Source organism: Zootoca vivipara, chromosome 1 (assembly GCF_963506605.1).
Source record: "Zootoca vivipara chromosome 1, rZooViv1.1, whole genome shotgun sequence".
In the NCBI taxonomy this organism is placed as follows: Eukaryota; Metazoa; Chordata; class Lepidosauria; order Squamata; family Lacertidae; genus Zootoca; species Zootoca vivipara.
Window position 1 is genome coordinate 69218252 of NC_083276.1, and position 22673 is coordinate 69240924.

At 45.2% G+C, this 22673-nt stretch overlaps 1 protein-coding gene across 2 annotated transcripts in view; it reads left to right on the forward strand.

Moving 5' to 3' along the window:
• LMO1 (LIM domain only 1) overlaps window positions 1-22673 on the forward strand; it is a 109341-nt gene that overhangs the window by 14687 nt on the left and 71981 nt on the right. The gene's annotated exons all lie outside the window — the stretch shown is intronic.

The window sequence follows — 22673 nt, forward strand, 5'->3', positions numbered from 1 at the left end:
TTTGATTCCCCACCACCACCTCTCAGTGCAAGTGTGCCTCTGACTTGGACTGAACATTTGTATATTCATTAATCTGTATCCTTCCAGTTATCTTCGAAGGAGATCAGCATGGTGTTTTAGTCCTGCAACAACCCTGTGGGGCAACTGAGGCTACGCAAGTCCACCCAGAAAGTGCCGGGATCTTGAGGCTGGGTTCCCACATTCAAGAGTACTGTTTAATCTACTTGCACCAAACACTTGCACAACACTTTAAAATAGTTAGATGATGGAAAGAGCATCATTATAACCCCCAGGTTAGATTTCAGTATGGAATGTGAAGTTAACAAGACCTATTTATACCGGCGTTAGTAAAGTTGGCAGTGTGTATGTAAATTAATTTCAGCCAGTTTTTGGCTTGCAAACAGCAACAAGAAACAGTTAGTGGCTGTGTTTGTACATAATGATAAGCATTCATTTATTGTGTTTGGAAAGAGTCACAATACCCCTGTGAGTCCCACCCTCTCCTTTCTCAGATGTGGCTACAAAGAGGAATTCTGAAGCTGTTGTGTTTAAAACAGTTTGTTGCACCTGAACCCAATAAACGTAGGTAGCATTAACTATGGCTTGCTGAAATAAGTCAGTTTCAACTTCATGGTTATGAAGCCAGTTTCTTGAAACCCATGGTTGAAGCTGACTTGTTTCAACAAAAGATATGTAAGATCAACCACAGATGGGACATTGTAAACAGTAGTTAAATGAAATCAGAAATGAGAACTTCCAACTGAAAGCTGCATTGGAGGAGGAGATGGCAGAAGAAGTGCATGGGCTGAGGATCACCTAGGCTCAGTCCTCTCACAATAATCCATAGTCGACCATAATGTCCAGACTATAGCTGCCAAGTTATCCCTTTTTTACAGGGATTTTCCCTTATGCTGAATAGGCTTCCTCACGAGAAAAGGGAAAACTTGGCAGCTATGGTCCAGACACAACCAGTGCGTGTTGTGGGTGCAAGTGCTGTTATTCATTTCAGGTTTGCAAGTACCTGTCAGCATTGTTATTTCCCAGATCTATTAGGTTAATATTATTGTCCTCCTTTCTTCTTCTTCCAAGGCACATCCTGAGATTATTTTTTATCCACTTGGCTCAAGAAATTCTATCAAGAATAGCACTAGGCAGTACTGGCGCATAATTGAATAGGTTTTAAAAAACAAAAACACTTGATTTATTCCTGGGCAGTGTTGAAAGGTATGGCTCAAAGTCACTGAAAAGAAGGGGTTTGGTAGAGCAATTCTTTGTTCTGTACTTTCTTGAGCTGGATTTTCTCTTCTTAAAAAGATTGATACTTATATGCTTAAAGTGAAAGAGATTGGATGTGAAGTATGTGAGCGGCTACCTCCGCATCTTCCATGGAATGATCAAGAGCTGCGATCTCACGAGCTGTGTTCAGTTTGGACGGAAGAAACAGAAACATATTGCAGTGGACTTGATTTCTAATAAATAAAAGCAAGTATAATGAGTGTGTAACTGGGAAGGAAGATAAAGGCAGCCATGCTTTAAATTGTTAATGACGGTGCCAATGGCTGCAGCTTTACCACAGCTGTTTAAATTGATCAATTTTGTTTAGGCAGTAGCCCGGCGTGCAGCCCTTTCAAGGGAGCTCCAAGATATTTTTAAAGACAAATCTGGATCTTATTAAATGGGCTTTTTAAAGGTCTGGAGTGCCAATATTGCGGATTATTTTTAAGGGTGGATTTGCTTTCTATTGTCACAATTCCGACAGGAGCGCATTCTCTGCGTAACACCTCTAAGCCTCAGGCTCCTAATAAAACCACAGTTTTGAAACCACTTAACAAGTAAAGTACCAGGATTGTTTGTGAGTGGATTCCGGACTGCAGCCTAAAGAGTTCCACTTGTTAATTTTTAACTAATGACACGTAATCAAAATGGTGGAATGGAACACGAGCACGAAATACGCCACTGCTTTGCCATGAGTTCTTGGCAGGCTTTTAGTGACAGGCTGTCATCTTGCTGGGCGAAGAGGGGGCAAAGTGTGTATATTCCAAGATTGTGGATGGCTCTTTAAATAATACTTAGCATTTATATAGCACTTAAAGGTAAAGGTAAAGGGACCCCTGACCATTAGGTCCAGTCGTGACCGACTCTGGGGTTGCGCGCTCATCTCACATTATTGGCCAAGGAAGCCGGCGTACAGCTTCCAGGTCATGTGGCCAGCATGACAAAGCCACTTCTGGCGAACCAGAGCAGCACACGGAGACGCCGTTTACCTTCCCGCTGTAGCGGTTCCTATTTATCTACTTGCATTTTGACATGCTTTCGAACTGCTAGGTTGGCAGGAGCTGGGACCTAGCAACGGGAGCTCACCCCATCACAGGGATTCGAACCGCTGACCTTCTGATCAGCAAGCCCTAGGCTCAGTGGTTTAACCCACAGTGCCACCTGGGTCCCTAAGCACTTAAGAGTGTTCAAATCACTTTTCCTATGTTGTAATATTTGCAGCAACCGTGTAAAGCCATTTGGACCCCCATATGCTGACTCCAGGTGTGTGGACTCCCTAGCAAAATGCTGCTCCCCCCCCCCACAGCAGGCTTTCACCCACAGTGAAAGGCAGATGCGCCACAATTTGTGGCAAATGACTGTGAGCCGCCTGCTGTTCTAAATTTCACGCAGTGTCGCTGCAGGGCACTGTGGGATATTTAAAATGGCAGGCAGCTTCCCAGATCCAGCTTCTGCCACAAGGTTAGCCCACAGCTGGGAGAACAGGCATGTAGGAAGGCCCAACCTCAGTGACAGTGCCCCAACCCACCTCTGCTACGTGGGCCGCAGCTGCACCTGGCCCTGAAGGTGGAGGTTGGAGGTTGGAGATGGAAAATGTGACAGAGTGGTTTGCTGAAGAACATCAAGTGAATTCATGGCAGAGATGACACTGAGGTTCTGCCGCTTAGCCACTGTGCTATACCAGAGGTATTCTGGTAGGTGTTTACTAGCATTTGTTCCATACATCCATGCCCAGCAAGTGCCAGATTTGTGTGTTCAGCCACACTACCTATTTTTTGAAAAGTTCATCTGCAGCGAGTACAAACAATTGTGGTAATCGGGGCTCTTGTTGCTCTTGGTCTGTATCCATGGATGGGGGACTACTGAACTCTAATATGCAATGGCACCTACTCAGCTCAATGCTCTTTGGTAAGCATAAGCGGTTGAAGGTCTTTGCAATGGCACCAAAGGCTGGCACAACCTATCCAGTAGCTCAGCGGAAAATGAGCCTTGTTTGAGCACTAGTTATTCCTCGGCCCCTATAATGTGCTTATAGTTGCATAAGCTTAAGATGAATCTGATTTCTTTCTTTTTTTAAAAAAATCACCCTTTGCAAGGAAAATGGTTTCTATAAATATTCTGCTATAGATATGAAGCCAACAGTGGGCAGCCGCCTTACACCTTTTGACCTGTCTGCAAAGAACAGAGCTCTTCTCTGTAAAGGACTCCTTGATGTCTGTTTTTACTCTGTGCCCTTCCATTCATTTGCCTATACAAAGCAATAAAGGGTAAAACTAAAGTAACATAAATTGGTCTGTCTTCCTGAATCCATGTCTCGCTAATGTACCCAGATTAACTCAACTGTAAATTGTCTCCTTTGGATGTCGTGTCTTGCTGAAAGTTTCCTATATGATTCATGATTTGAATTGCTTTTAACAGCTATTGGCTAAGCAATATGGTAAATGTACAAGGTGATGCAATTGGCATTAGTGAGAGAGAGAGAGAGAGAGAGAGAGAGAGAGAGAGAGAGAGGATGCACAGGAGCATGTAATGCAGTCAATACTACATTAACTACTGATGCCCAATTACAGAAACTGGAAGAGTGGCTTTTAGGAGCATTAGGACTTGCAGAAGAGCTGAGATCACCTGCCGCTCCTTGCCTAAAAGCTTCACCCTTTATGCGCTGGGATCAAAGCAAACATTCAGTTGCTATTTTGTCGTGCACAGCAACAAAGGGGCGTGTGGGGAGGAGGCGGTTCTTGCCTAAAAAGAAGTGTCACACAGATGCTTTTAATGCATGTAAATTCATGTCTTCGTTTTTCAAGATTTTGCTCTCCCATCTCCTGGGGGAGAGGCCCTATTTGAATAAAGACTTTAACCACCATTGCTCTAACTAGTTCTGTTGCTCTGTGTTTGTCACTAAAAGACGTACTCCACCTCCCCCCCTTCTTCTTTTTTTGTCTTTAGTGAATTAGACGGAGCAGAATTCATCCTCCCCACCCCGTATGGTTTCTGCACTTTCTCTAATCCCAACCTGATTGTTTGAGAGGCGAGGTGCCTTAAGTCGCTAGAAAGCATTCTAAATATAGAGAGATGATGGCTTCATTTCCACTGAGGTGGTAAACCTGAGATTCAACTGTACTGCTTCAAACAGCAGTTGTGGACTCGCACGATTGAAAGTGCTTCTACACACAAAATCAGTCAATAAAAATCCCAGCATGTCAGGGAGAAGGGTAGGTTAGATGCTTCCACCATGCCAGTTTCCCTGGGGGGGGGCCTTTGGGGGGCCCTTCAGGTTGGTGTTTTATTGAGGATGCATTTGGCAACATGTTGTTGACAATACTAGTACATTAGCAGTGGATTTAACCTATGTTATTAGTTATTCTATGATGATTTACCAACGCTACCACAGGATTTCTGTCAGGAGGGGTTGCAGCAAAACAAAAGCAGGGATTTTAGCAGGAAATTACAGGATATCTGCCCCAACAGCATCATGAGCGTAAATCTTCAGGAATGTGCAAGAGAGAGGGGGGGGCGCTATATACAGTGGTACCTCCGGTTGCGGATGGGATCCATTCCGGAGCTCTGGTCGGATCCCGAGGTTTTCGCAACTGGAGGTGTCTGTTGTGCGCATGTGTGTGGTGCAGTAGAACGCTTCTGCGCATGTGTGCGGCACAGCAGAGTGTTTTTGCGCATGTGTGCGCAGCAAAACCCGGGGAAATTCTTCCGGGTTTGCTGTGTGCGTATCCCAAAGGATATGTAACCAGAGGTGCTTGTAAGTAGAGGTACCACTGTACAGTATAGATATATATATATAGAATGAATATTCATGTGAGCTTCCAGCAGTATAGCCAGACAAAGGTTTACCATCTCTGAACTAGATCTATATAAAGCTGAGGGTGTGGCCTATCAGCAGTGGTGTGTATTGAAAATACAACCTATCGTTTTCTTCTGTTCTCTTTCGTGAAGCTCCATGCAGAATGGCAGATAATGGACAAACACACACTGTGACAGTCTTTGGAAATACTGTATGCAATGTCCATGTTGATTGACTGAGGCTAGATTGGCAATATAGCTACAAGAATCCTTTAAACCAGGCATGCTTAACTTGTGACTCACTGAGTGTAATGCAGCCCTATCAGTCATGTATTGTGACCTGCCAGGTTTTTGAGCGTCTTTCTGACCCTACATATTTTCACAGTCCCAGACAGGCAGTGAAACAAGGAAGTTTATGAAGTTTCTGGCAACCAGCATACATGGTTGCTGGTAGATTGTGTTAAGCACGATGGGCCATTCATTGCACAGGTCTACTTTAAATGTTCTTCTATGGAATGCATGGACTTGGACCATAGCCTACGCAACCTAGATTCCCCAAGTGCCAGTTGGGTTGTGTAAAACAGTCCTTAATCTTACCAGACCAAGTATACTGAGAGAGAGAATTTTATTATTATTATTATTATTATTATTATTATTATTATTATTATTATTATTATGACTGGCCTGGGTAAACATATGGAAGGCTAGGATGAAACAAGTTGTTTGGGATAGCTAGAGTTCAACTGGTTGTTGAGTAGAGGACAGCAGATAAATGCTTCTCTTGGGCCATCAAAGAAAGAGCAACTGAAGCCCATACTTTAAAGATACAAAGTTTTGACACCTAGAGTTCAGATTCCACGCTGTAACTCTCAAATATTATTTTTCACTGTTTTTAGTCTAAAAGTAATTTGCAATATTTAGCTCATCCTTGGGAAATACAATGTGATTCCAGTTTTACAGATGAGAGGAATGGAGATTGATGCTTGTCTAGGAGCTGCTCAGTGGAGTTAATGACTGAACTCTGATTTGAACTTCACGTTGATAGGACAGAGTGCAGTGCTATCTACTGGACCATTGTATGTGGCAATTTATAAGAAACAAGGAGAGGATGTAAGCCATAGTGGTCAGTGTGCAATGTAGATTCTTAACTTCCATCTCTTTTGTTTCATGTCAAAAGTTAATGACATATGCGAATAATTTTATAATTAGGTACAAGTCAAGCACAAGGAATTATTAAAGCCACTGGGAGCTTGAAAGGGTCGAACTTTGAAATTAGACGTGGAGCTGCAGTGCCATATGGGCAAGATGGACAAATACGCCACAGTAAGAGATTTGGGGAGAGGGTTCTCATTCGCAAATTACCTGGCAAAATTGCAAATACCAAACTATAGACATTCTTTTACCTTGGCCAGATTTAATGTGTTGCCCTCTGCACTGTTGCTAGGTAGATATGAGGGTAAACCATATGAGTCACGTGTTTGCCCATGTGGCTCATCGGAAGTGGAAACAAATTTGCATGTATTGCTGCACTGCAGTCTCTATGAGGATCTACGCTGGACCTTTATCGCCCCAGCCTTACAAAAGCTTAAAAATGAACCCGAATCCCAACGTTTGAGAGCCTTGGTAGAAGATAAGGTCCCTGAAATTACGATCAATGTTGCCAAATTCTGCGTAGCTGCTATTAGACGCAGGAAACAAGAGCTTTCCAATGTCAATACGCAGGCGAATGCGAATATTTAGTTTTATTTATGTCCTTTACAGTGTTGTCATGGCCTAATTTGTATTGAAATTGTCCTCTGTTTATCCATCCCTATGTTATCCTTCTTTGATCAGTTGTATGAGTCGTTTTGGTCTGTGACCGTTTAATAAAATTTGAAGGTTTGAACTTTGAAATTGTAGCAGTGCAGAGTGAAAGTTTTTTATTGTAATGTTCAGTGAAATAAGTTTAGAGGAATGAAGTATGCCAAGACTAAGGGCTCATAGACATCATGACCACTACACAGAAGTCAGTGGAAATAGCCTCCATGTTGCTGTGATATGCAGGGCAGCTAGGTTCTCCCCTCTCCGCCATGGTGTGGCAAATCAATCTGCATGTTAAAGCCACTGAGTAGATATCAAGTGGCCTCCATAGAGTGGTCTCTTTGGAATCCTCTCCTCTTGAGTATTAGACAGTTATGTTTTCGGTGCCTCCTTAAGGCCTTTGTCTTCCAACAAACCTGTTAAGTTGATATCTTTTTCAGTCTGCATTACTACTGGAATTGTTTATACGATGTTTTATTGTTTTACCACTTGTTTTCTGCCCTGGGCTCCTTTGGAAGCAGGGGAGGGATATAAATTTAGGATGGAGTTCAGTGTCATGATGTGGCGAATGTGCCACCAGAACAAGCATTGCTACTTACCAGATGGAACAATCCTTGCACCCTGGATGCTGTTCTGGGTGTTTTCCCCACCCTCCTGATCCAATTTTAAGGTTTGGGGAAAGCCCTCATGCAGAGCTTTTGTTGATGGGAATCAAAAGAAATAGTATTAAGAAATAATGGAGCAACCTTATCAGTGTTTTCAAAGAGCAATTCTGAGGGGAGGAGCTGAAACTATTGTTGCCTTAGTCCCAGTTCATACATTCAAAAATCAGGCATTCAAAATGGATTTAATCACTCTAGCTGTATAGGAAAAATAACATAGGCGCTGGATCCTCTTTGTCAAAAAAGAATTTTTGGGAGCCCTCTGACATCCTTATCCTTTGGAAAGAGAAAATGCACGAAGGACTTCCTTGACAACCACCTCGACCCCAGCTTCTATGTTACTTTTGTAGCAAAAAGGGAAGATTTAGGAAATATATGAATCTGACTATGACTTAGATTCCTAGACTGAGACATACCTTCTTTGTCCTGCTACTTTGCATGGAAGGGAGCAATAGAAAGCAGTATGTTTTCATCACCTTCCTATGAATATATCCACCCCACCCCCTTTTTCATAGAGGGAGAAAACTCAAGTCAAATGCTAATAAATCCCAGAGCAGCGGTAGCCAGCATGGTGCTCTCTATATGTTGCCGGGCTACAACTCCCATCAGCCCCAGCCAACATGGCCAAGGACAGTGGGAGTTCAGCAACATCTGGAGGGTACCACATTGTCTATCTCTGTCCTCGATATAGAATTTCTCGAAAGAATTCATGGGTATCCTTACCGATGAATCAAGACTGCGTACTAGTGTGTTCCTGTCTTGGCTAATACTTTTGCACATCTGCATATGTTTTGTTCAATCAAGTATTGGACAGAATCAAAAACTGGAAGAGGATTGTTGCTGTTAGCTCTTCTTCACCAGTGCTCCTTTGCAGACACAAAAGACACTCAGAAGAAGACCAGAAAGTCATCTCCAGGCCTTCAATCAGGGCATAGAGTGTGTGATGTTCTGGAGTCATGAGTCTGCTTGGTTAAGATCTGGTGGTTTTCAGAAAGCTTGTGAGAAACGGATGCCAGTGGTTCTATACGCAAAACACTTCCAACACATGCTAAGTTGTTTAAACAAGCTTCCAACTGGTCAAACTCTTGTGATCAATGTTTAGTTTAATGAGCATTGTTGACAATATTTCCCCTGTTGTAACAGTTCAGGCCCACAACCCCCAAAGTTTAAGAACCTAGGCCAGGCATCCCCAAACTTCGGCCCTCCAGATGTTTTGGACTACAATTCCCATCATCCCTGACCACTGGTCCTGTTAGCTAGGGATCATGGGAGTTGTAGGCCAAAACATCTGGAGGGCCGCAGTTTGGGGATGCCTGACCTAGGCCTTCTTTTGATTTTAATCACACACCCTTGCACTCTGATACTTTCCTTGGTGAAGTTCTGGGCTCACATTCCTAGTTAAGATCACAGGCATACACACCCATATGACTCATTTGTTAGCCTTTTCTTTTTGGAAAAAAGTGCACTCTTTAAGTGGGCTGCTCAGCGAAATAGGTACATTCATAAAATAGCTGATTGAAAAGCAATATTTCAGATAAATACAAGCCAGTGATCTATCAGCAGCTGTAATAAAAGCTGGGCTTCAGGCTGTGATTTTATTTTGAAATAATAAGAATTGCTTTATTCTTTTTACTTGAGTTACCATGGTAATTCTGTCGTGTAGCAGTGTTATATTGATTTAGAAAGTGGACAGTAATATTTCTTTTGTGTTACTCTGTTTCTAGGGGTTGATTTCTAATTTCCACTTGGAGATTACTTTTATAAATTTCTTAAGTCCTTCCCCCTTTTTTCTCCAGCAGTGTAATTTCCCTCTCACACAGTGCTATTTTCTGAGCTTATTGGTTTGCTCTTATTTTAAATTAAACTTGCAGGCTTCAAATATTGAAATGACATCTTTGTCTGTGTCTGTACTTTGGTTTAGCAAAATATTACAGTCTGGTGTTTTATACTTAATAATTTAAGGGAAGCTTTATGGCTGCCATCAATGGTTCTTGGGTAACATATGACTAAACCAACAGAAAGCGTGGACCTCTAACATTTTAATACTGTGTAATGATGCCTCAACCTTGCATACCATTTCCTTTTTAAAGAAAAATGTACAGTACCTGGTATGCAAGAGCAGGTTTTAATAATTAAGATCTCAGGTTATTTATGTGACTTTATAATAGCTAGATTGGTTTCTGCCTTCATAACTTCCAAGGTAGCTAAGAAAATAGCCAGTTCAGTGCATGAGGAGTTTGGCGCGATGGGGAGACAAAGCCTTCCATACATTTTCTTCTTTCAAAGTGTTAATCCAAGTCTGTGCAGGTGGTAGCCAGAGCAAAATTATTATAAAGCAAAAACCTAAAATGGCGACAGCTAAAATGCAACATGGTGGTTGTGCCCGTATGACATCTACTCAGAATTGCTTGGCATCATGCAGTGTTGTTAAACCTTGGGTCACCAAACGTTGTTGAGCTACAATTCCCATCATCCTTGACCATTGCTGGCTAGAGATGATGGGAGTTATAGTAACTGGTACAGAAGCTTCAGCTAGTACAGAATGCAGAGGCCTGGCAGCATGTAATTCCACTACAGTGGAACCTCGGTTTACGAACACCTCGGTTTACGAATTTTCGGTTTACGAACGCCGCAGACCCATCTGGAATGGATTAATTCACTTTCCATTACTTTCAATGGGAAAGTTCGCTTCAGTTTATGAACGCTTCAGTTTATGAACAGACTTCCGGAACCAATTACACCCCATGCTTCGGGTTAAGTACGCTTCAGGTTGAGTACTCGGCGGACCCGTCTGGAATGGATTAATCCACTTTCCATTACTTTCAATGGGAAAGTTTGCTTCAGTTTATGAACGCTTCAGTTTATGAACAGACTTCCGGAACCAATTGTGTTCATAAACTGAGGTACCACTGTACTGAGACAGCTGCACATTCAAGATTCTTTTGTCAATTCACAAAGACCTCAACAACTTGGGCCCCAAGTATCTTAAGGATTTTCTGATCTCTCGTACTCCATCTTGATCATTGAGATCCCCTGATCGAGCATTTTCTTGTGATTGGCCACACCCCTGAGGTTTGGCCGGGGTTCATAATGGGCTGAGCCTTTAGAGCGGGAGGGTCTGCCCTATAGAACTTCGTACCAGTAGAGGTTTGCCAGGAACCATCCCTGCCTTCTTTCAGACATCTTTGGAAACTGTAATATTTAGACACACCTTCACAATATGAATTCCTCTTTTTAGCCAGCCAGTATCTACCCATGTTGCATTGATGTTTTGAATTATGCTTTATAGATGCATGTGGACTGGCTTTATGCATATGCTGTATAATTTACATTCTGAAAGTGTGGGTTAATGAATGAATGAATGACAATAGTTTGACAGCATCTGTGACCCAAGGCCATCTGGGAACCCTGGTATAAGAATAATAAATTTAGGTGTTTTGTTTTTAAAATTCTTATATATCTTATCCTGTAGTGGAGGTGCTCTTTGCTTGCCCTCTTCCTTTTTCTCCTCCTGCCATTAAATCAATTTTCTTTCCTATTTTCCTTTCTGCTGTTCCTTTTTCTTGTTCTCTACTGGTTGCCATTGGGGAAAGACTAGCTCAAGCCCAGGTAGCAAAGTACTGCACTCCAGATGTTGGACCACAACTCCCATCATCCCTGACCATTGGCTATGCTGCCTGGGGATGATGGGAATTGTAGTCCAACAACACCTGGATGACATCACTCATGTTCAAAAGGGTAGATTTAGTGAGGGATTGAATTGTCCTACTAGGTTTATAAAATATAAAATGTATACATTTTTTTTTTAACTACAGGCCAGTTTCAAACATTTAGGAGCTGTAACTGAGCTGCCAACATTGCCATACCTTTGGTGCTAGTTATAAACGCTTCTGGTCTGGATGTCCAACTGCCGAAGATTGTGTAGCCATTATCTACAGCAGACATTTAATTGCTTATCAGCAACTTCCTCTGAGCACATGAGAAATAATGCTCACATGACTCTCTGCCTGGGAAGGGTTTGTCTTAGGAGTCTGTCCTTGCATGTTTCTTTGATCAGTTCCCTCCACTGAAATCAATAGGGATCCCTGTGTCGTCTGTGCTCCGCAGAGCTACGAACACATCTGCACACTCACTGATCCTTAGGTGAGACTGATGTGCCTTTTTATTTGTAAAGTGAACTATAAAGGTTGTCATCCAGTTCGTGAAAGTGCTCATAGATTCATAGAACTGGAGAGTTGGAAGGGACCCGAGGGTCATCTAGTCCAACCCCTTGCAATGCAGGAATCCTGCCCACAGCTAGTAAATATTTGACATCATTTGGTCATAATTTTACAGATTGAGAAAGGGATCCCACTTAGGACTTGTCTATTTAGAGGATCAGGGCCTAATTTTATTACTTGACAAAGCTAATTCTGCATTTGCTTTAGAACTTCGTATTTGGGGGGTAAATGGTTCAAATGGGGGGGGGCCAATATGAAACAGTATAGTTATTTTTAACCTGAGAACAAATTTTTAGCATGCTTTACACTTTACCCACCTTGATATCTTTGCACAATAAACAGGTGAGAGTCCCTAGCCATCCTTTTGACATCACTTGGCCACAGCTTAAATGCAAATGCATCAAATTAGGAAGCCTATCCCTCGTAGCCTTGGGCTTTTATCTCAAACCTGCTATTCTAGAATGGCCTTATTGTTTGGATACAACCAATATGTTTTAATCAAAATTCACTTGGCAGGGAAAACCCTACACATTTCATTGCAGCCTGAAGATATGTTTATTTTATTTTTCTGCTAGATGTTTCGCTTGATTGAAAAAAACTCATTACTTTCAAAATACAGGACAAGGTAAATCTTGCTTTCTAAAAGTAATGTTACTTAGGATCCTGGATTAGCTATGCAAGGCTGAAATGAATAGCCTTTCATAGAAGACAGCATATCCTAGGGTGATTGTGGGAGTTGGAAATCCAAGGACCACTGATCTTAGAATTGTAGAGTTGGAAGTGACCCAAGGCTCATCTAGCCCAATCGCCTGCAGTGCAGGAATCTCAAATAAAGCATCCATGACAGATGGCTATCCAACACACACGGGTTATGAATGTGTGTAACCCACAAGGGTGTGTGTGGTCTGTTCTCCAGTTTTCAGGTTAATTGTTGAAGAGGTTCCAAAGTAAAATACTGGTCATCATAATAGTAAACCTTTTTCAGAGCTGTAGCTGTGTTGGCGATGTGTTGTGGTATGTGCACACATGTGTGTGTGTGTGTGAGAGAGAGAGAGGCCACACCCACTTTTGTCCATTGTCCACTATGGCATGCAGCCCTGGAGGGTTTCCAATAAGGCACTTGTGTCCCTTTGAAAAAGATTAGACACCCCTGGTTTAGCAAAGCACGAACAAGCTCAGCCTTTTGTGGGCTCGTTCACTCCCCCTTTCCTTGTCTCAACTTCCCTATAGCCACGAGTTTGGAAATGTTCACTTTTGCATTGGGTTTGCCATAGCTTCTCAAGTTATCCAAACCAGTTCATGTGGTTTTTGTTAACCATGGTTGTCAGGGGTTTACACAATGGTTTAAACACACTAGCATTAAAAACAATGACTTGAAGTTGGCTTGTTTTAAGCTACTCTTAGTTAAGCCAAACTTGCTCCTCTCAGCAGCACAAGGAGGAGGGGAAAAGGACAGAGTAGGGTGGGACACAAGCCCAAGAGCAGGCTAGGCTTGTTCATGGTTCATTAAACCATGGGCTCAGCATGATATCCAAACAGTGGCACTGTATCCATACTTGTTTTTGTCCTTTTCTCATTTTTCATCCTTCCTCTCATTTTCAACTGTTGATAATTGACACCCTACCTTATTTTTAAGACAGGGATTTTTCTGTTTTCTGTGATTATGGCAACAGATCTTTTTGTTAATCCTTGAATCCAGACTTGCTGATCCTCATCTTGAACACTGGCCTCATTTCTAATGCTTAGGCGGTTAGGTGCAATGCCTTCTGTTGGACTGGAGACCATAATTCTACCCTTGCAGGAGATATTGCTAAATAGGAGGGCTGGCAACCTGGATCTGAGTGAACTTCATAAGCACAAGAAAGACCTTCCAGGTCATCCCCAAGTGATCATCCTGGATGCTTGATTCATATATTACTTGTTGACATGGCAACAGCATCACATAGTTACACTACATCAGTTTTGCATGGTGATAGTATTTGAATGTACTGTTACACATAGTGAGTGCATAAATTGACTACTGTAGTCTTCACTAGGGTTGAAGTAGGTTGAAACACTAGCCTTCCATAAATGTCAACTCTTGCCACATGCAGATGAAGTCAAATAACTCCAAATTGATGACCTAGCCTGAAGAAAGGAGGACAGTGGCACACAATGTTAAATGATAGCATGCAAAGTGAGCAACTGTGGGACTCCTGGACAGTGAAAAATTAGGCATAAAATTCCAATGTAAGCCAGCTGCTTTTCAGTTTTTATGCATAGATCTGGATAAGGTTTTTGAATACTTTTAGTTGAAACCACTTTGAAACTTACCCAGTCATCAGGGACCCTAAAAAGTCAGGGTATCTGCTCATGTGTTTTCTAAGTCTATCCAGTCAAACATGCTTAAAATCCCTTCTTCAGACCTTAGTGCCCCTCACATAAAGATCTGAGGGACCATGTCCAGGGATGATGGCTGTGCTGTCTCTAGTTTTAGCTGTGTGTGTTCAGATGAACACCCAAATATAGCTAAAGTTTTTGAAGGATGAGTGATCCAGGATCAAATTTGTGTTCACCTGAAAAGTTCACTAGAGCAAGTCACTATTTCTCAGCCTTAGTGACCTCAGCTCTGAATAATTAGCAAAAGCCATGAGAGCTCAAATGCTAAAGAATAGATATTTCCTGTCATCTGGAGCACAATAGTTCTCATTGCTGGCATCTGTAGGCCATCAAATGGCAATCCCCGAGATGCATATAAATGCCTAATCATTCCACCTTAAGTCTTCTTTAATAAGGCTGCAAATATAAAGGAAAATCCACATGCATAAATATTTTCCTAATATGCATGGGGACAGGTGGAGAACGATAACATTCAGAGCAGATGGTGCTGGTGCTTGTTTCCATCCGTGGACACATAGAGCAATGAAAAGTTAATCAGGGCAACAAAGGATTTATAGTACATGAAGGCAAGACACCAGAGTCTAAAGCAGAAGTAGCTAACCCCAGTTCAGGGGCCCAATCTGGCCTCCAACGTGATTTTTTTTTCCTACATCCCCTCCAAGACCCAGCCTAGGTACAAAATCCAGCACCCTGACGGCAATGCAGATTGCCCCACCCCCAGTCATCAGATCAATCATTTGATGAGCAGAGGGAGGGGGTCATACCCCCTCATTTCAGCTGATTTGCATGTGTGGCTGGCTTTGAATGCATGGGAAAGTGTGAGGTGACCAGGTCCACTGTTAGTCACACACACTGCTGGCATGAGGAGTCTGTCCCCAAAGTCTTGCTCAACGGTAAACGCGACCCTTGGAAAACATGTTATTCTCCCATTAGTCCTGAACATAATTAATCATCATATATGGCAGGTGATTGCAAAGGCCAGGGCCTTCTCAGTTGTGGCACCAATGTTGTGGAAGCCTGTCTCCAGGGTAGTTTACCTGGACCCATCTTTATGTTCTCTTTGTGGCTTTGTCAAAACATGGCATTTTAGCGTGGTGACTGAATGCTTTTAGGATTTTCTTCTACTTTTTTGATAGGTGATTCTCTTTCATGGGTTTTTTAAAATTATTACTGTCACTGTGCTTTGATTGACTTTAAAAGGTGTGTATGTGTGTTTGTCAGAAACATATTTTAAAAATAAAACCAGTTCAATACTGTTTGTTTGGTCCAAGATAAAGAAAAAACTGGGAGAGATCACATGAGGGGAATCAACATCCTGACTTGCCCAGCTACTGTTAGTATCTTGGAGAGCCTTGCCTCAAGGCATGGCCTAAAAATACAAATAGATAAATAGATATGTCAGTGTGTTTATGGTCTGTATGTTGCTTGGACAAGATATTTGAGGCTCCCGCCATCTGCTTTAGACTGTAATTGCAATTTGTCTCTCCCTCTACAGTTCATTCAATTATGACTATAAAACACACCTTCTGGGATGGCATAATTGGGCAGCTCAGAAGTAATCTTGGTTTCCACAGGAGAGAAGTTTGCAAACTGATGTATGTGGTATCAGAACTCACTGAGAATCTGATTAGAGGCAGGAAGATCTAGTGCAAGGACTATAAGCTCCCAGTTGATTTGAAAGGGTCAATAGATTGACACTGGCCTCACTACTGTGGATTAAGTTAGGTTTGATTCAAATACTACTTTGTTTGTAGTACTGATTGGGCTATTCTCCAAGAAGCCACTGTTAACATAGTATAAATACACATGGGTCTTCCATTTAGTGCTATGCTTATGGGTCAGCAGTTGTGGATATTTAGCAACACACCTGGCAAGATGGTGCCAGTATAGCTTGTCTTTGTTTCTTTTCACTTTCTCTTCTTCTCTCTCTCCTTTCTCACATATACACCACCCCATCTCTTTCTATTTTAAAACAGCATTTGAAGACCCATCTTTAAGAAGAACTGCCACTGTAGCCTTCAGCTCTTCCTCTCCTTGTGCCTCCTTCCCCTTACCTTATTGTCTGTCTCTGGTTGCTTCCATGTGAGTCCTCATTCCCAGGAATTGACAGAGAAATTTACAGGGAATCAGAGATGGAGGAGAATTTTGTTTGGTCTGCTTTTTCAAAGTGAGCTGACACAATTCATGCCTCACAGGCTAGTACACAGATCAGAATGTAATTATCCTTCAGGTTTTGCACTTCTTTGAATTTTGCATTGCACTTTTTGTTTCAAAAATGTATTAAAATGTGTCTTTTAGGGTAAAGGATGTTTAGAAATGCATCCACTGAGATGAAATACATACTGTATTTAAGTGCATGTTTTATGATAAAATATTTATTTACATATGTATTAAAATAAAGACAACTTTTTGTGTGTATATATATATATATATATATATATATATATATATATATATATAATATGTGCAGATTAATTCAGAAATGAGACTAAATGGTCTTATGAATGAACACATGAAACAGACATAGATCTGAAGTATAGTGTTTCAGCCATCCGTACAGAGAATCCCTGCTAATTTGTTGGTAGCTAATTGAATTCCATTTTTTCCCCTGAGTTATCTGTCCTTTTTAAAAAATGAATCTGAATTTTCCAAGTTGCTGTGGCGTTTAAGCACCTCACTTTAATGTATAAACTGTTAAAGTGCTATTGATGCACTATTGTGTGGCTGTTGAGCTAGGGTGACATACTTGGCAATGCTGTTGTGGAAGAAAAGTTAAGGGAGAGAAGCAGAAATCCCTCTCCTTTGAGCCAGTCAAATTCCTAGAGGAGCAAGGGCTGTTTTTGGTACTCTGCATGTTGGTAGAGGCAGTGAAAATGTGCCCTCATTCATCCATGGAACTCTCCATTTCCCTTGTTCTGTGACATACATCTCTGCATGTTGCTGTGCAGCTTCAGATGGAGCACCTCCCTCTTGCTCCAGCCTCTGCACTTCAGGGACGATGGGGACATAATGTCATTGAGCACCAGCAGCTTTTTGGCATTTTGGACATCTATCTCAGTGGCCAGCTCTTTCCCCCCAGTGCTATGCCTGGACAGGATGGTACAATCTTGGGGTTGGGGAGCACTAGGGTCACCATTTGCTGCCATCCCCATATCCTCTGCAGCCACCAGCTAGCACAGCAGGTAATCTAGACCCTGTGCACCTCGCATTTTCCGTTCCCAGTAACTTTTAAACTTAACTCACAGCTGTTGGCATTTCTTTGGAAAAGGTGTACAGGTATATTTTCACTGTTCAGCTAGGTTTTTTGTTTTTTTTAAAAAAATAGCACTTTAGAAAAGGCAGCAATCCTTAGTGCATTATTTTTACAGTGAATAAGTACCATTGCATTCAATGATGCTTACTTCAGAGTAAAACATTCTTAAGATCTCACAGCAAGGCTGCAATCATCCACTTTTGCCTTTGCTGTGGAGACGGGCATTGTGGGACGTTAATATAGAGCTGTATTAAATGGTTTGTGGAACTACAATTATAATTGCACTTCCAGCTGATTGGGGAAAAGCAGTGCTTCAGCAGCCCTAAAGGATCCTAGCATGGAAGCAACCTACGTAATATGATAATAGAGAGAGAGAGAGTGAAATATACTCGGAGTCAAGAGTGAATTTCATGCTCTTTATTCAGCTCATAGTCATCAAGGAGGAGAAGAGAAGACGAATGGCTCTTTTCCCCAAACCATCTGCTTATATACATTATTTACACAATGGGCCTTGCGTGATTGGCTACTTCAGGGCTACACCTGTGGGCCAATTATATTATGGATTGACTTCTGCCTGCAGCCTGATTGGCTGCTCCTACAGGCCAATCAGGTAGCAGATTCACTTCTGCCAGCCGCCTGATTGGCTGCTCCAGCAGACCAATCAGGTTGCGGATTCACTTCCACCTGGAGTTGGATTGGGTAGCTCCCGCTGATTCTGAATCCTATTGTTCTAGGATTCAGCTCAGTACATAACACCCCTCCCCTCTAAGTTCCAGTCCTGCCCGGGAAGTTGCATTCGTAGTCCCCAAGGTCTGCTGGCCGCCTCCGTGTGCGTTGTGGCCTGGGGTGTTCCTTGGTCAGGGGTTCTGGTTCTGGCTCGTGTTCCGAGGCTGCTGGCTGTGCCAGGGCTGTCTGGTCTGGCGCCACTGAACCACTAGGTTGTAGCTCTGGTTCCGGTGTCCTTCCAGCCTCGGGGCGCCCCTCTGTGCCTACTGCTTCTGCTTCCCCTGCCCACCCCTCTCGCTCTACAGGCCTCACTGCCCTGCTGTCCCCTTGGGACCCCTCTGTCCCGCTCTCCTCCCGGGTTCCTCCTGGGAATCGTCGTCGTAGCTGGTCGCAGTGGCGGCGCCAACATTGCCCCCCTTCCGTTAGTACCTCGTACGACACGGGACCGGTCACCTTGGTGACTGTGGCGGGTACCCATGCTGGGCCTGCCCCAAAATTCTTTGCATACACTGGGTCCTGGGCCACAAATGTCCGGGGGTTCCTGCCTTTCCCCACCACTACCTCATCCTGAGCTCTGTCGGGGTGAAGTCGGTCCAGTCTAGTTGCAAGGCGCCGGCCCATTAGTAATTCAGCTGGGCTCCGGCCCGTCGTTGTGCTTGGGGTGCTGTGCTGTGCTAGAAGAAATGCGGCAAGGCGGTATTCCCAGTCCCCTTGTGTCATGCGGCGGAGGCTGTCCTTGGTGGTCCGCACCATGCGCTCCGCTTGGCCATTGGTGGCAGGGTGGAATGGTGCTGAGCGGATGTGGCGGATGGCGTTCTGCACTGTGAAGGTCTGGAACTCCTCTGACGTGAATGCGGTTCCATTGTCCGAGACGAGGGTGTCAGGGAGCCCGTGGGTCGCAAACAGCTTACGTAGTACCCGGATGGCTGCCGCCGTAGAAGTGGATGGTACCAGTGCGACCTCCAGCCATTTGGTGTAGGAATCCACCACTATGAAGAATGTTTTTCCCTGGAAGGGGCCAGCGAAGTCCACGTGCAAGCGTGACCATGGATGTCGGGCGGACTCCCAGGGCTGGACTGGGGCCCTTGGGGGATCCGGGCGGGATTCTTGGCAGGTCTGGCAGTGTTGGACCCAGGCCTCTATCTCTCTGTCAATCCCCGGCCACCACACATAACTCCTGGCAAGGGCCTTCATCCTCACTACCCCTGGGTGTGTCTCGTGTAGGGCTGTGAGGACCCTTTTGCGGAGGGGCTGGGGAACAACAACCCTGCTTCCCCATAACAGGCACCCCTTGTGGGCCGACAGTTCATGTTTGCGGTTTGTGTAGCCAGCGAATTCTGGCCCGGGGCTGCTGCTGGGCCATCCTCGCCATACCCAGTCCAGGACCCGGGAGATGACCCTATCTTTTGTGGAATGGTGCGCAACTTATTGTGCCTGAATGGGTCGGTCGGGAAGCAGCTCCAGGGTCATAACCTCTTGCGCAGGCGCTGGGTCGGGGCCTGTTTCTGGTAGTGGTAGCCTGCTGAGGGCGTCTGCGTGGCCCATCGCCTTCCCAGGGCGGTGGATTAGTGCATACTGGTAGCCGGCAAGGAAAATTGACCACCTGAGGACACGTGGAGACAACACTTGGGGGGTCTGCTTCTCAGGGGCAAACAGGCCAAGCAACGGCTTGTGGTCAGTCACTATGGTAAAGGGCCGCCCGTACAAGAAATCATGGAATTTTTTTACGCCCTTCACGATTGCCAGACCCTCCTTGTCAATCTGTGAGTAGTTTCGTTCGGCTGCAGCAAGCGTCTGGGAGAAGTATGCCACCGGCACCTCTCTTCCATCCGGGAGTTGGTGTCCCAGGACAGCGCCGATGCCATAGGGAGAGGCGTCGCATGCCAGCACCACTGGCAGCCTCTCGTCGAAGTGTGCTAAGACCGAGTTCGAGACGAGCAAGTCCTTGACTGCCTGGAATGCGGCCCTTTGTCGCTGGCCCCACACCCAAGGGGCCCTTTTATCTAGGAGTCTGTGTAGGGGCTCCGCTACCGCTGCCTTATGGGGAAGGAAGGCATGGTAAAAGTTCAATAGTCCCAAGAATGACTGAAGTTCGGGCTTGCTCTTGGGCGCTGGGGCCTCACAAATGGCCCGTACCTTGTCACCGGTTGGATGGACCCCTTCTGCGTCCACCTTAAATCCCAGAAAGTCCACCTGCGGCACTCCCAGTAAACACTTTTCCCGCTTCACCTTGAGGCCCGCCGTCTGGAAACGGTGCAGGACGGAGCGGAGGCGGTCCTCAAATTCCTCTGGTGTGGGCCCGGCGATCAGTACATCATCGAAGAAGGGGGTGACGCCAGGAATCCCTTTAAGGAGAGAGTCCATTAGATTCTGGAATATGCCTGGTGCCACGCTAACGCCAAATTGCAGCCGCTTAACTCTGAATGCCCCTCTGTGCGTCACAATCGTCTGAGCCTCTGCTGTGGCTTCGTCCACAGGCAACTGTTGATACGCTTGGGCCAAGTCCAGTTTGCCAAAGATTTTTGACCCAGCCAGGGTGGCGAGGACATGGCTGACCACTGGCACTGGGTATGCATGGGCTGTGAGAGCCTTGTTTATGGTGCATTTGTAGTCTGCACAGATGCGGACCGAACCGTTAGGCTTGACGGGTGTGACAATTGGAGTTTCCCAGGGGGCGTTGGGCACCGGCTCCAGCACTCCTTGCTCCACGAGCCGGTCCAATTCCTCGTCTATGCGGGGTTTCAGGGCGAACGGGACCCGGCGGGCCTTGTGCCTGATGGGTCGTACAGCGGGGTCCAGCTGTAGGGCAATGGGGGGTCCTGTATATCGTCCCAATGCCCCATCGAAAACCCCTGGAAACTCTTTGCATATGGCGTCCACGTCCACTTGTAAGCTAGTGCGGTTCACCCCGGTAACGGCTAGCCCCAGAGGTCCAAACCATGCCAGTCCCAGTAAGCTAACGTAGGGGCCCTTAACTACCAGCAAGTCCAATTGTTGCTTTCGCCCTCGATATTGCACCCTGAAGGTCCCCACCCCCATAGTAGGGACCTTACGTTTCTGGAAGTCCCGGAGGGTGAATGGGGCCGGCCTTAGTTTGGGACCCCCATTAGGGCACAGTTCCCTTAATGTTCGGGCCGAGATTATGGATAGAGTTGAACCCGTGTCCAGCTCCATGCGGCATGGGGCTCCCTCTATCTGTACCTCTATATAAATTTTCTCTGTGCTGGGATGGGGCAACTGGAATACCTGGTAGTCCGTGATCTCCGTCGAGTTGCCTTGGTGCATGGTGCCGTGTGACCTGGGGCTCCTGGGTCGGTCATCTGATGCTTGTCGACGGGTGAGTCGAGCCCGACACACCCGGGCGATGTGTCCCAATTTTCTGCACTGCCTGCACTCTGCGTTGCGGAAACGACAGGTCCTCCTCTCGTGGTTCTCCCCGCAGCTTGCACAGTTCCCTCCTTCTCGTCGAGGCTGCTGTGGTGTGTGTGCTGCTTGAGTGCGCCGCTGTACTCGGTGTACTTCCTCCCTTTCAGATTCGGATTCGTCGGTGAGGTCTTCGTGGTAGACCCTCGGTTGGGATGGCGGGGCCGGTCGTGCCTCTTGCGTTGACCTCTCGGCGGCTTCGGTTGCCAGGGCTTCCTCCAGAGCAATAAGGAACGTGAGGTCTTTTTTGGCGTAGAGGCGTCGTTGCAACATCTCGTCCCTCAGGCCACCGACGAGGCGGTCACGAAGCATGTTCTCCAATTCTGAGAAGTTGCATAACCGGGCGGCTTGGCGGAGGGAGGTCACAAACCCAGTTATGGTTTCCCCCGGGGCTTGCCGCTTTGCGTAGAAGGCATTTCGGCAAGCTACCACCGAGGGCTGTGGTGAGAAGTGCTCCTTCAGCCGTTCCATTATTGTTTTGTAAGAGACGGTAGCGACATCTCTAGGTGCAAGGAGAGCCCGGGCGATTTCAAACGTCTCCTCTCCACAGACGCTGAAGAATGTCGCCCTCTTCATGGCATCGTTGGTGACTTCTTTCGCTTGCAGGAGGAAGTTGAAACGGGCGGCGTACCCTTCCCAGTCTCCTGATGCTGGTTTGAATGGCGAGAAGCTGCTGTCGGTTGCCATTCTGGGTTCCTTGGGTCCTGGAGCTGAAGCCTGGATGCACGGTGCGATGCAGCGGTGCAGCAGGTGGCGGTGCTGCGGTGCAGTGCGTGGTGGCGGTCAGCTCAGCAGGATCCCACCTTCGTCGCCAGTGAAATATACTCGGAGTCAAGAGTGAATTTCATGCTCTTTATTCAGCTCATAGTCATCAAGGAGGAGAAGAGAAGACGAATGGCTCTTTTCCCCAAACCATCTGCTTATATACATTATTTACACAATGGGCCTTGCGTGATTGGCTACTTCAGGGCTACACCTGTGGGCCAATTATATTATGGATTGACTTCTGCCTGCAGCCTGATTGGCTGCTCCTACAGGCCAATCAGGTAGCAGATTCACTTCTGCCAGCCGCCTGATTGGCTGCTCCAGCAGACCAATCAGGTTGCGGATTCACTTCCACCTGGAGTTGGATTGGGTAGC